Here is a 14,300-nt window from a genome sequence, read left to right as displayed (position 1 = left end):
TCTCTACACACTTAGTGAGGTCTTCTGACAGGCTCTAGCTTTATATGGTTGTTTCTTTCCATGTCTACACTTAGCAAGGTTCTACTCATTACAACATCTGTATACTCAGTGTCCTTCTTGGTTGTGATTAAGGAGGGGTGTTGAGAAATGTGCAATCACATCCACTATAGCCTCTTTGTGTGGAAGATCAAGGCAAAGAATCACATTGCAAACAAAGCCTTATACCAGGTCATGTATGCATGGTTTATTAAAACCATAGTTGGTGAATACCATGGTCCCTCTCCACCTTTTTTCACCTACCAATACCAACTACTATAAGCCTATAAAAGGCACTCATTTCCACACTCATTTGATAAGTTATTCTCATTCATCTGTACTTACATTATGCTTGGATAATATCATTTATTCTTCTTTGTCATTACTTATGCCTCATTGTGATTGTCTATTTGCTCATCAGTGATCCACCTTAGTATGCATCCTCAATATTCTAACATCTTAGTGGTAGCAAATATTTTGTTACACTTATTAATGATTATTCAGGAAAGTTATGGGTACATTTCATGAAGGAAAAGAGTGATGTATTTGAGCACTTCAAAACTTTCAAGGCTACTATTGAAATAGAAACAAGCTTGAAAGTTAAGTGCTTGAGATCAGGTGGAGGGGGAGAGTACCTCTCTCATGAGTTTAGTGCCTTCTTGAGGTATCATGGAATAAAGAGAGAGTTTACTTGCAAGTACAACCCACAACAAAATGGGATTGCAAAAAGAAAAAATAGGTAAATTGCAGAAGTTGTATGGGCATTAATAGCTGAAAAGAATATGCTAGAAAATTTTTGATCTAAAGCTATTCATACTACTATCTATATTATGAATAAAAAATCCATAGCTACAGTTCATGGGATGAACCCCCCCCTCTGAAGAATGCTTTATAGGCAAGACGCTCAAAGTATCACACTTGAAAGTATTTGGATGTATTATGTATATTCATATGCCAGATGATTTGTGAAAGAAGCTTGATCCAAAGGTTGAAAAATATATTTTTATTCGATACTCTTTAGAGTAGAAATGATATTGTTGTTATAACCCTGTCTCACAGGTGAGTTAAGAGTGACTAGGGATGTTATTTTTTATGAGATGAGTAGTTGGTTTTCATCTAGTGGTGATGTATAAAATAATTGCAATCATCATGTGTAGAAAGAAAAACAAGATTAATAGAGCCTTATTGGACTAGAAACATCATCCGGTATCATATCTACAGTAAGCCATTGGTTTAGGAGACTAACAAGTAGCTCCACATTTTTAGGTGGATCTACAAGTGTTGCAAGTAAAGAAAAAGGGAAGAAAAAAGTGTTAGATGGTAATGATGCATCTACTAGTCATTTGGGATTTGATGGAGATTCTAGTGGTTGAGAGAGTTTGGATGATGAGCTCGGTATTCCTTCAGTCAGGATACTAGGTGTATAGAGAGCACATAGTAACATACATGCTCAACTGAGTGATCGAGTGGTATGTAGATCTAGCAAGGTCATATATCATATTAAAAGATTTGGTTTTGAACATTATAGAGCTTACCATCATGCTTATATGGTAAAGGTGGTTGAGGATGTTGAAGCCACTTGCTTTGAGAGGATGGTGTTGGTCATGCTCATTGGGATGCAACAATGGATGAGGAGATGGATTGAGATTAGGTATCATTTCCTAAGGGCAAGAAAGCTACTGGCTGTAAATGGGTTTACAAAATCAAGCATGATGTATATGGTTCTGTTTAAGTAGGCATAAGGATAGGCTATTTGCAAAAGGCTATGCTCAAACACATAGAATAGATTATGAAGAGACATTCATTCTAGTTGTTAGGATGGCAATAGTTAGATGCATGATTACTCTGGTGGTAGTAGCCAAAGGTTGGAATTTGCAGAAAGTGAATGTCATAAATGCATTCTTGCATGGTGAATTGTAAGAAGATATATATATGGACTAGCCTAAGTTATGAGGATTTAGAGCATTCCACCTACGTGTGCAAGTTAAAGAAATTGCTCTATACGCTAAAGCAAGCACCAAGAACATTGTTCGACAAGATTGGAGAGTATCTTGTCAACATTGGATTTTATATTTTCGATGTTGATCACTCACTTTATGTGAGAAAGGGAGATGCAAGTTTCCTCATCATAGTCATCTATGTGAATGACTTGATTATTACAGGTGACAATGTTAATGGAATTACTGAAGTTAAGGACTTTTTGAAGAAGAAGTTTAAGATGAAGGATTTGGGTACGCTAAGATACTTTCTTGGTATTGAGGTGATGATGGTATATGACTATCACAAGGCTACCTATGTTGTTGGCTTTGTCAGCCAATTTATGTAGATGCCTAGAAAGCCTCACTTGGATGCAGTTAGATGCATATTGAGGTATATGAAGCCCACTTTGCATTATGGAACTTTCTATGAGGTAGGTAAGTATTTATAGGTAGTTGGATACACATATGTAAAATGGGCTAGTAGCATGTCAATCAGAAGATCTACCTATGCATTCATATTTTCCCTTGGTAGTGCAGGAGTTACACGGAGTAGCAAAAACCAACCTATAGTTGCTTTATTGAGTGCATAGGTTGAGTATAGAGATACTACTATGGTAGCATGTGAGCTAGTTATATGGCTGCAAAATTTACTGGGTGATTTGGATGTGCACGAAGGTGGTCCAGTTGTCATTCACAATGATAATATGAGCATCATACAACTAACTAGAAACCTAGTGTGCCATATTAGGACAAAACACATTGAGATGCATTATTGCTTTGTGAGAGAGAGGGTACTTGCAAGAGAGATTGACTTAGTATATGTCAACATATAGGATAAGATAGTTGATATTTTCACAAAGATATTGGATGCAGAGAAGATTTGAAAATTTCAAAATACTATTTTTATACATTTTTTACATTAAAAATATGTAAATATAAAGAGATTATTTATATATTGAATAGAAAAGGATTATATTTTATTTAGGAAACAATCACAGATAAGGATATTTATAAATAGGCCTTGAACGCATGTGATGTAGAGGTTATACATATGGTAACTTCCTTGGGGAGTTGCAAATATACAATTGAGCTTGAGGGGGACTGTTGAGATGGCAAGCTCAACACATGTGAACATTGATGATGGACCACCTAGCTAGATAAGTTATCATGTCTACACTTAGCACATTGTGATGTCATTATGATCAACACATGGCCACTACCTTATTACTTATTATATTTAGTTATCATGTCTACACTTAGCACATTGTGATGTCATTATGATCAACACATGGCCACTACCTTATTACTAGATAAGTTATCATGTCTACACTTAGCACATTGTGATGTCATTATGATCAACACATGGCCACTACCTTATTACTTATTATATTTAGTTTATTGCACTTACCTACAACTGGCATAGTTGTAGTGCCAGTCGATTGGTATAGTTAGTTAAACATTGTTTAACTTAGTAAGCCGCTTTCCTTTATGTTTTATCTTATCTATATTTTGAGTGCATTGTATTGTGTTTTAAAGAAGAAGAAGAAACCAACAAGAAAACATTTTGTCCTCCATCTCTTTTCTTGTGTTCTTGAGTGAGCTTCCTCTTGTGTATGGTGTGTGTTTGGTGCAACAACTCAAGCAAGTCTCCCCATCATGCAATTCTTGACAACTTACTTAGGCATCCAATCAATCAATAAACTAGTATCTTCACCTGCTTGATAGTTTTCATGGCTTTCTCTTCCTTCTCTCTACTCTTATTGGCACACTTTCTCTTCTTCCTAACTTTCTCTATTTTCTCCTAGTCTTTCTATCTCCTCTTCTTTCTCTGTTTCTCTCTCTTCTACTCATTCTTTGTCTCCTCTCAACCTCCTTCATTGCAAATGGATTACATATATAAAGCCCATGGATTGCAAATTTAGCAACACTCGATATAAATATAATCCAATGGAAAAAATGCTATCTAGAGTTAGGTATGATGATGAAGAAGATATGTTAGCTGAGGATGATGAAGTTGTAATTGCAACTCTACTACACTTGTTAATGTTTATCATATTCTTCAGTACTGGATTTTTCAAAGCACCTTTATGATGGGGAGTGGTTGTAAATTAGACAATATTTGAGTACGTTGTCTAGGAAGGATGAATGTACTGATGATGAATTTAAGAGAATCAAGGGAAAAGAATATGGTTACTTTTTGAAGAATGGATTTTTTTGGAAACACCTAGAAAATAAGAAAGGCTCCACTGCAATTTGTGCATAATAGGGACAATCAACTATAGATTATGTCAGAATTTCATGAGAGCTTATGGGCTACTCACATATGTGTTTGAGATACTTTTGAGAAGATCAAAGGGAGATGCTAGTGAAAAGCTATGTACACAATTTGTAGAGACTTGCAACACATAGCAAATGTATTCTTCTATGAGACAAAAATATGATTTGCATCCTACATATTGTCTTTCAAAGGGCGATAATGGATTACGGTGGACTTGGTGACCATGCCTTTAGGTCTTTGGCTGATGAGGTGCATTATTCTTGCTCATGAGGATGGTATAAACTAGGTTTAAGGTCATGCTTTGAGGACTAAAGCCACAAGTATTCTATGCAAGTTCCTTTTGGAAGATATGTTTTATTGGTATGGATGTGTATCTAAGGTCATTGCAAACAGGGGAGAGCTTAATACTGATGACACTAGAGACTTTTTCTCCAAATTGGAGATCAAATTGGAATTAACTTGAGCATATAATCTAGAGGAAAATGAAAAATTTGAAAGAGGGCATCCTCTTATTGTCAAGCCCTTAGAAAAGGCATGAAGGGATAAATTTTGAGAGTGGCTATAATTGCTACGATATGAAATATGGGATAATCGCACTACTATGGTGTTGTGATAGGATACTCACTATAAGATACAAGCCTTGTACAGATGTTCAAAGTGAGACACATGTTTGTTAAAAAAAATTTCCGTGTCATCTCACTAAAAGCGTTCGTATAAGCATCTCTACAAATTTGTTGTAGAGGGAATCGCTATTTGTGTCGCAATTAGTATCAGAATTGCAATGCTAATACTGAGGCAAATATTCATGCTTTGCAATGCTTATTGTGATGCTAATAGTGACATGTGCAGTAAATTTGCGGCGTAATAGCGATGGTTACAAAGGAAAAAACATTGTGGCAAGGCAGCAAGATGCCCTACTACCCATAGCACCATATGTTGTGTAATATTCTACAAAGCAATTATATATTGGATATGCAATCATTGTCAAGATGGGTGCAAGAACTACTTAAAACCACAAGATTGATAACTCATAAAATTTGTACAAGACTAGTGATAACAACTCATGAAATTACACAGAACTATGGAGATGAGAGCCAAAAGAAACATGAAAATCTATATGTAAATATCGTAAAGTGCATATTTATACAAAGGATGATAAGTACATCAAAGGAATGGTACATGGGAGATTGTAGAGGCCTGCACAAATCACAGGACCAAAAAAGAGGATGACATATGCTCCACGAATCCAAGTTGTGCTACAAATCCTCGCCATTTGAAAGCTTTTCTGACACAAAGGAGCATCAAAAAAACTCTGCAAAATGAACAACCAGACAAATAGTCCCCTATATATAATGCATCATTAAAGAAACTAGTATCTATCAACAAGAAAGAGTATTGACTTATTGGGCCATTGCACATATATAATCTATCAATAAGTGCAGTGAGATCGTATCTCTTTGCATATCAAGTCTCCAAACTTGTGGAATCATGGTTTGTGATGGAGTATTGCAAAGAAAATAGAATAGCATTGTTAGAAACATGATTGCTAATATAAATGAAATTCCAAATAAGAAAGCAAGAAGAAGCAAAAGAAAACTTACAAGGTTCTATAGATAAGTCTTGTAGCTACTACTCCATAGATGATGCATGACCCTTGCCTTGCCTCCAATTGTGCCCTTGTTGTCTCCCACTACTATTGTTGCCGCAATCGACTTGGAGAATCTCTAGCCTCTTCCTTGAGTCTCTACCAATCATCTAGTCACTCAAGCTTTGAGGCACTACTCTTAATTGCCTTGCGTGCATCTAATCGTCTATGTGACATGTACGCATACAAACACTTCATCATCCACCCAATGGAGAATCTCTCTCTACTGCCATAGGTACCAGAAACTCCTCGTGCAAGGACACCACTACATGGTCCTTGCTTTCCTTGGGCATATTCTTTGAGTGGTCCTATCATCTATGAGATAGCCATATCCTACTGGGGTGTTGGAACCAATACGAGAGCAAGAAGTAGTGACCATCTTTGGAACCAGCCGTGGGCTCATAGCATCCACATCTTTGCAGCACTCCCCAAAACCACTCTCTCCATCCAAGGCCAATCTAGAGCGTCGACCACATCTACTCGAAATTAAATAATTAGAGCGTGCCAAAGTAAACCTCACAAAAGAGCCTGATGATGTGTGTGTCAGCTCCTTGTGTGACATATCTCTTTATTGGACCATCTGATATAGAGACATACATTTGAATATCTTGTGCAACTCCTCATCGGTCATCCCTCAACTCACCCTGCTCTCTGGGTATCATTAGAGGTAGCCTACATAGACAAAAAATGATATTAGTATAATTAGTATAAAGATTTAGGAAAAGTACCTCAAAATTCAAGCACTGAAGGCATGTGAAAGTTAGGTTCATTGATGGGAAAGAGTGGCAAAGACAACATAGAAGCAAATAGAAAAGGCAAGCCCATGGATTGAGGTAGTAGAAAAGAACAAGGGAACATCATATAGGACCCTCACACCAAACTACGATTGTTTGACACTCGCTTGTTTGTACTCAATGCTACAAAATTAGAGGGCTTCAGTCTATAGAGAAGTCTCTAGCCAACATTTCCTCTACATCCTTCTTTTGAACTTCTCTGAATTGAGCTTTCATTCTACTATAAAGGGATGGTATTCAGTTTTTGAAGGTATCAAAACTCATTCTTCTAAGCATTGTTGTGGTGTCACTAATTAAAATGCATATATTAAAGTACCCTTAAAAGTGAATCATCAATGAATTGAGTAAGCGGATCCAGATACGACTTAGCATATAGTCCCATGCCAATCTCCAAGCACAAATCAACATATAGTTGAAGGTCTATAAATAGGTTACCATAGACTCCCTCTCCCATTTCCTCCCTCTCCCTCTCCCTCTCTTTCTCTCTCATTTCCTCTCCCTCTCTCAATATATATACACAATTTATATAAGCAAAAGTAAAAGAGAGCGAGAGAGAATGCACTCTCCCTCCCTCTCCCTCTCCCTCTCCGTCTCCCTCTCTTTCTCTTTCTCTCCCTCTCTCATTTTCTCCCCCCTCCCTCTCCCTCTCTTTCTCTTTCTCTTTCTCTTTCTCTCCCCTTCTCTTTCTCTTTCTCTCACTCCCTCTCCCTCTCTTTCTCTCTCATTTCCTCTCCTAAACAAGCAAAAGAAGGAGAGAATTAAACCCTAAACAAGCAAAACAAAGAGAGAATGGACTTAGTGATGAGATATGGCAAGTGTTTGGTGGCTCCTCTTCGCGATGAAGGCTCCTCCTCTCCTTCGCGAATGGCGATGGCGGCGGCAGCGGCAAGCCTTCTTCCTCTCCCTCTCCCTCTATCACCCTATGCAAGATGGTCGCTCTCTTCCTCGCTCTCCCTCTCAAAACGTTTGACAAAAATGCGCAAAATGAACCGCGCTCGGGTTTCGGCCTTTTTTTTTTCCTGTGGGACGTTGTTATTTGCGTGGCTATTTGTGTCACAAATGTGACGCTAATAGCGACGCAAATAGTGACACCGCTATTCCTGCATTGCTACCCGTCATCGCTATATGTTACAATCCTTGTAGTGAGACTTGATATGCAGAGAGACACGGTCTCACTGTGTTGATTGATTGATTGTATGGACCTAGCAGCCCAATAAGTCACTCATATTTCTTATCTGTAGTTACTAATTTTAATTAAACTGTATTATTGTATGGTGGACTGATGTGTAGTTGTTTCTTTTTTTAAAGAGTCTCTTCGATGCTCCTTTGCGGCGAGATGAGCTTTTGGATGGGGAGGATCTATAGCTCGCGCTTGGATCCGTGGAGTGCACATCCTCTTCTTTTCTTGTTATGTGATTTATGTAAACATTTTCTATGCACTATGTTATTATCATCCTTTGTATCTTGCCATGATTCTATCATCACTTTCATTACGCGATCAATCTTATGGATTCAAGTACACTTTGCCTTCATTCTGACGAGCATTGTACAATTTACTCTAACTCTTATGTATAGCCCAAATAAAGCACATAGTGCTATTTGTGGCAGGGCAGCTTGTTGCCTTGCAACAAATTTTTTCCCTAGTAACTATCGCTATTAGCATCGCAAATTTACTGCACGCATCACTATTAGAATTGCAAAATTTACTGCATGCATCGTTATTAGTGTCGCAATGTGCGTTGCAAATCATCGCTAGATGTGTCGCTATTAGTATCGCATTTGCGATGCTATGTGGGAGGCAAATAGGGATGTATATAGCGACGATTATAGAAACTGTTCTATGGCGTGGCTAATACCGACCTTTTTTGCAACAACGGGGAAAAAACATTTTATGAACATTTTGGTCGCTTTGAACATCATTATGCAACTTGTATCTTGTAGGATTATAATACCATATTAGAGACTTCAGGAATCACCCAAGTTCCACTTTCAAATAAAGAGTAAAGATTTGACCAAAAAGACTAAATCTTAACCCCACATTTGAGGATGGGACTTAGGGGGGATTTCTTAAATAGTATCTATGGAAAGTTTTAGCTTCTAGTAAGGGGAAAAGATTTGACCATGTGTCTAAATAATAATCACATTAGGAATTTCCAAACTGTATGAAATTTTTCAAATTCCTAAATATGTGGTTTTATGGAACTAAGCATGTAGTACTATGTTTTTGTAGATGTTTCTATTCCTCTTAATGCAAATTTTTATGTGGTGAGGTCATTGTCACAAGATCCTAGTCCTGAGATGAGAGACATAGAATGATGTGGTTGTGGTAGAGGCCTTCTTTGGGTAGACTCCTATCCCATTAGAGCTATATTATTATATGACCATCCATCAGTCATCTCAACCACAAATAGCTACACAGTCATCACTCGAGTAGTGTTAGGTTTGCCTTGTGAAGGTAAAACCCTCAATAGAACCCTAAGAATGAGCCATCCCATGAGAGTGATAGTAGTAGCAACCATGAACATAAGTGTTGAGGCAAAGATTTCTTTGGTGAAGGTTGTTTTTGTGGTGATTGGAGCCCTTCTCTCCAACAAAATGTTGGCACATCCCAATAGCATAATAAAGAGAGGGAGGAAAAACCCCAACTAGATGTGTACTACCAATTAAATCCTTTAGGTGCAGTCCTCCAATATTTTTTGAAAAAGGAGGTCTCAAGCTACTTGCACACTATAGTATGGGAAAACTATACAGATTGCTTTTCAGCCTTCAAAAACCAAGACCCAAACGCATTGTAGAGAACCATTACTATCATGCATGAGAAATATCCTAATCCTTTGTATATGAGATTTACATACCATTGGGCTCGAGAAAGTATTAAAAAGGAACTTTCCAACAAGACAGCTAGTCAAACATAGGGTAGTGGAAAATAAAGGACATTAGAGCAAGCTTAGATCCTAAGCCAATGACAATGATTGCACATGGTCAAGAGTAGATAGAAGCCCATGGTGGAGCAAGGGATCTTTAGCCCATAGCAGATGAAGGCATGATGAATCCAAATGGAGCAACTCAGTTGGGTTAGGAAGCATTGACACGTGGGGAGTAGACTTTGTAAGTATATATATATTTTCAGTGTAGTGTTTTCATTTTGTAGTTGAGTATTGCTAACTGAATGCTAACTAGCTACAAGATAGCTTATAAGCATTATCATAATACTCTCAACACATTGAAGAGACATCGACACACTTGTGGCAACAAGGCAACATTAGAGTAGCAATGGCATGAAATCACAGTATGAAGAATTTGTTAAGTTGTCTCTTTTGTTAAATGCATTGAAAATTCAAAGTTATCCTCAACTTAAATCTTTTGCATCTATAGGGACAACAACCTAACATGGTGACTAGAGAGGGACAAAGTAAAGTAGAGGGTGATGTAAATCAAAGCAAAGAGCACCACGAGTAGGAGCAAGATAGCAATGAGGATGATGAGAGTGATTCAATAGTGGGAGAGAATAGTAGTGACAACTTTTCACAAGACATATGAGCTTTGATGTACATAGTATCCTATTAAATACTAGAAGCTATACTAGCTGGCTTCAAAATCATGTATACATCTTTTTTATATTTTTAACAATACCAACTACTATATTTGGTCATTTTTTTGTGTACATATAATTGTCTTTAATCTTAGTCTTTATTAATGTATGTAATATTTTTCTAATATGTACATACGATTTGTAAAGTTGATGGTTAGCCCAATGAGTATGCAAGAAGGACTAGGGAAAAACACCAAGAAGCTATTGGTTTGCGAAACTATAGCTACAATGCACAACTATATAGCTAGCAACCTTTTTTTATTTTTTGCATAAGCCACATTAGTAGCATAAAAACGTGCATAAAATTTACAAATCAATGAAATTTTAAAAATTCATTCAAATTAATATAAAAATTATTTTATTGCATACAAAAAGCATAAAATTTCTTGTTTAGAAGTCACAATATAAACACGATTTTTTATGAATTCTAAATGCACTTGTTATTGCAACTCTAGACACACTCATAATTTTTCTTTCTTAGTTAAGAGAATACAATAATGAGGTCATCTATGGGCTTAATTCCTTGTAGTAAAATGTGTGTTTTTTTTTTGCTATGTAGAGTTAGATAAAATAGATTATCACTTGTGGGATCTCAAATCTAGAAGGATAGAATGTAGCCATGGCGTCATCTTTAATGAAGATAAGATGCATAAGCACCTTGTCAAGATAAAGTGTGTCTTGATTATAAGACAAGACTCAATACAAGTCAAGACTAAAAAAAACCAAGAACGAGAAGACGACTTACCTTGCAAAAGCCTCACAACTGGTATTGGCAAAACTAAAGGGTTTGTAGTCTATGACCCTTATTTATACTTTATCCTAGGGAGGTTAAGGAAACACATGTCATTAGAAGAAGATGCCACATGGTATAATATGCATGTCAACACATTGCATGACATGTATACTAACACATGGCATGTTGACATTAGCAATGACATAAGCAATGATGTAGATGTTTTCTAGAATATTCTTGAATCTTTTAGAATCTTCATGGAATCAAGGGATGTCCCAACTTGCATACCAACCAAGGGCTTCTTGAGTGTCCATTACATTACCCCCCTCTCCTCCCCCTTCGTTTTAGCACCAAGTTCCACAAGGGGTCGTGGTGTCCTTTTGAATAGGCCTTGGTTTGGTTGGATATTGAAGATGAAATTTGCAAATATTAACAAGATATCTTTGAACATGTGAATCTAGTTTCTATATTTGTTCACTTGTATCATATCCCTTCTAGTGGACAAGATACTGTAATGTGCCTCTTGAAATTCTCAAATCCAAGATTTTTTCTACTTCATATTCTTGGTGATCTTAATTATAATTAGAGGCAATGGTTTTGGTATTTTTACAAGGATACTGGATAAATGGTATGGCTCCAAGATTGAAACATGCAATGCTGGATGAATTTGTATGGACTAGGGAAGCTAGAGATGATAGATGACTAGATTTACTTAGCCAAGAATCTTGTAGTACCCAATTCATTAATATAGTTTCTAAAAAGAGCAAGAAGAACATAGATAATGTTGAAGAAGCCAAACTTGATCTCCAATTTCATATGATGGATGTTGTTTGTGAATCTTATCTACGTTTCTCTTATATTTATCTAATGTTTGTTTGATCTGTGCTTGTGACTCTTTATGAATATCAACGAAGTATTGAGCTAATTCTATGGCAACTGGACTCTTCTTTTGTGATTTTACATGATTGTCTATCCTTGGGTGTTGACCATAATGAGCAAAGAATGGTGTGAATTGACTATAGACATGGGAGAGATTATTGTATTCAAACTCAAGAAGGGGTAGTAGATCTACCCAATTATATTGATGATAGTTGATTGTGCATCTAAGGTATTTCTCTAAGACTTGATTCACTCTTTCTATTTGTCCATCACACTAAGGGGGTGGTTGGCTAAAGAAGGATTCATTTCACTCCCACAAGTTTAAAGAGACTTCTCCAAAACCTATATATAAATTGGGTGCCGCAATCACAAACAATATCATCATGTAACCCATGCTATTGATATACATATTCAGGCCTTGCTATCCCTTTTGCAATGATACTCTTGGTTGTTGGGATAAAATACTATGCAATTTTTATGAATTGATCAATCACCACCAAGATAGAATCGTGCCCTCGTGCCCTCTAGAAGAAGGTAGTTCAATAATGAAGAATGGAAAAGGATGATCATGGCTTACTTGAAATAAGTAATGGTTTACGAAAGCCATGAGGTCAATGATGAGAGACTTTATCCCGATCACATATGTCATAAGAATGCACAAAGTCCTTGACTAGTTTGCAAATTTGTAGCCATCAAGATTCCCTTAAAACCAGCTCGATTATCTTGTTAACTAAGTATTAACCCCAAAGTGCCCTACCGAGGGAAGATCATGTATCTTCTTAAGTATTTCCACTTGCAAAGGACCGAGAGGAGGAATGTAGAGGAGTCCTTTATAGTAGAGTAACCCATCATATTTGTTCTTGGCCTTGATGTAATTACATTCTTAGGTCCTTGGCAAATGAGTATTTTGCAATTTCTTTCTTGCCCTTTAAGAACCCAAAGTATTTTGGGTCTTTGTTGATAAGTGCTCTTAACTTCAATTGCTTAGGTTCCAAGGATTAATAAATTCTATTGGTCATGGGCTTCATTGCTTTCTTTTGGTGCTAGGTAGGATCTTCGAGATAAAGCATTTGACTTTCCTTATTGATGGACATGCCTATAGGCAATGAAGAAGTCAAATCTGGATAAAAAACCACTCCATCTTACTTGGTGATGATTCAAGACATGAGAAATTATAAAATATTCCAAATTCTTATGATTCATATAGATAGTGATCTTATGAGGGGCACCTTCAAGTCAGTGTCACTAGGTCTCCAAGGAGTCCACAATAGCTAGAAGTTCTTTATCATGAATTTCATAGTTGATTTTTGTAGCAAAGAGTTTTCTCGAGTGAAAAGCTATTGGATGAACTCGATTGTCTCATTGTTCATATCGAATAGAACAAATCCAAGTAAAAAATATAAGACATTTATCTCCATGATAAAGGGCTTTAATGGATGTGCATGGACAAGAACAAGTGTTGAGGTGAAGGGTTGCTTTAATCTTTAAAAAGCTTATCCATCCTTCTAATCCCATGCAAACTTTTCCTTTCTAGATAGTTTGGTTAGAGGTGCAACAATATCAGAGTAATCCTTCATAAAGATTCAATAAAAATTTGTAAATCCCAAAAGACATTGAAAATCTTGCATAAATGAAGAAGTCTCCCATTCTAGCATAGTGTGTACCTTCTTAGGGACCATAGAAATTCCCTTCTAAGAAATGATGTACCCCAAAAGACTCAACTTCAGATTGATGGAAAGAGTACTTTTCAAACTTTGCATACAAGTCTACTTCCTAGAGTTTTTTAAAGACTATTTTTGAAATGATGCTCATGTTTCTCTTGGTTCTTGGAAAAGATCAAGATGCCATCCAAATAGATCACAGTAAAGTCCTCCAAGTATTCTTGAAAGATATCTTTCATCATATATTGGAAAACTACTAGAGCATTTGTAATGCCAAATGGCATGACAACATATTCAAAATGCCTACGTCTTGTGTGAAAAGTCATCTTCAATTCTTCACCTTCATTTATCCTCACAAAATTATAAGCACCACAAAGATCTATCTTGGTGAAGACTTTGGCCTTCCCAAGTCATTCAAGGAATTTTAGAATCAAGGAAAGAGGGTAGTGATTCTTGATAGTAATCTTATTGAGCTCTTTATAATCCACACACATATAGAGGGATCCATCTTTTTTATTGATGAATAGAATTGGAGCACTACTAGAGATTTTAAATGACGTATGAATCCCTTAGCAAGATTCTCATCAATAGATTTCCTTACATCTACTAATTTATATTGGGATAGCTTATAGATGGGGTTGAACAGAGGTTGAGCTATTTCTTATAAATCTATTGCACAATCATAAGGTCAATGCTCAGATAG

Source organism: Lygodium microphyllum, chromosome 10 (assembly GCF_053477565.2).
Source record: "Lygodium microphyllum isolate KBCC chromosome 10, Lygodium_microphyllum_v1.1.10, whole genome shotgun sequence".
NCBI lineage: Eukaryota > Viridiplantae > Streptophyta > Polypodiopsida > Schizaeales > Lygodiaceae > Lygodium > Lygodium microphyllum.
Note: the sequence above shows the minus strand (reverse complement) of the source record.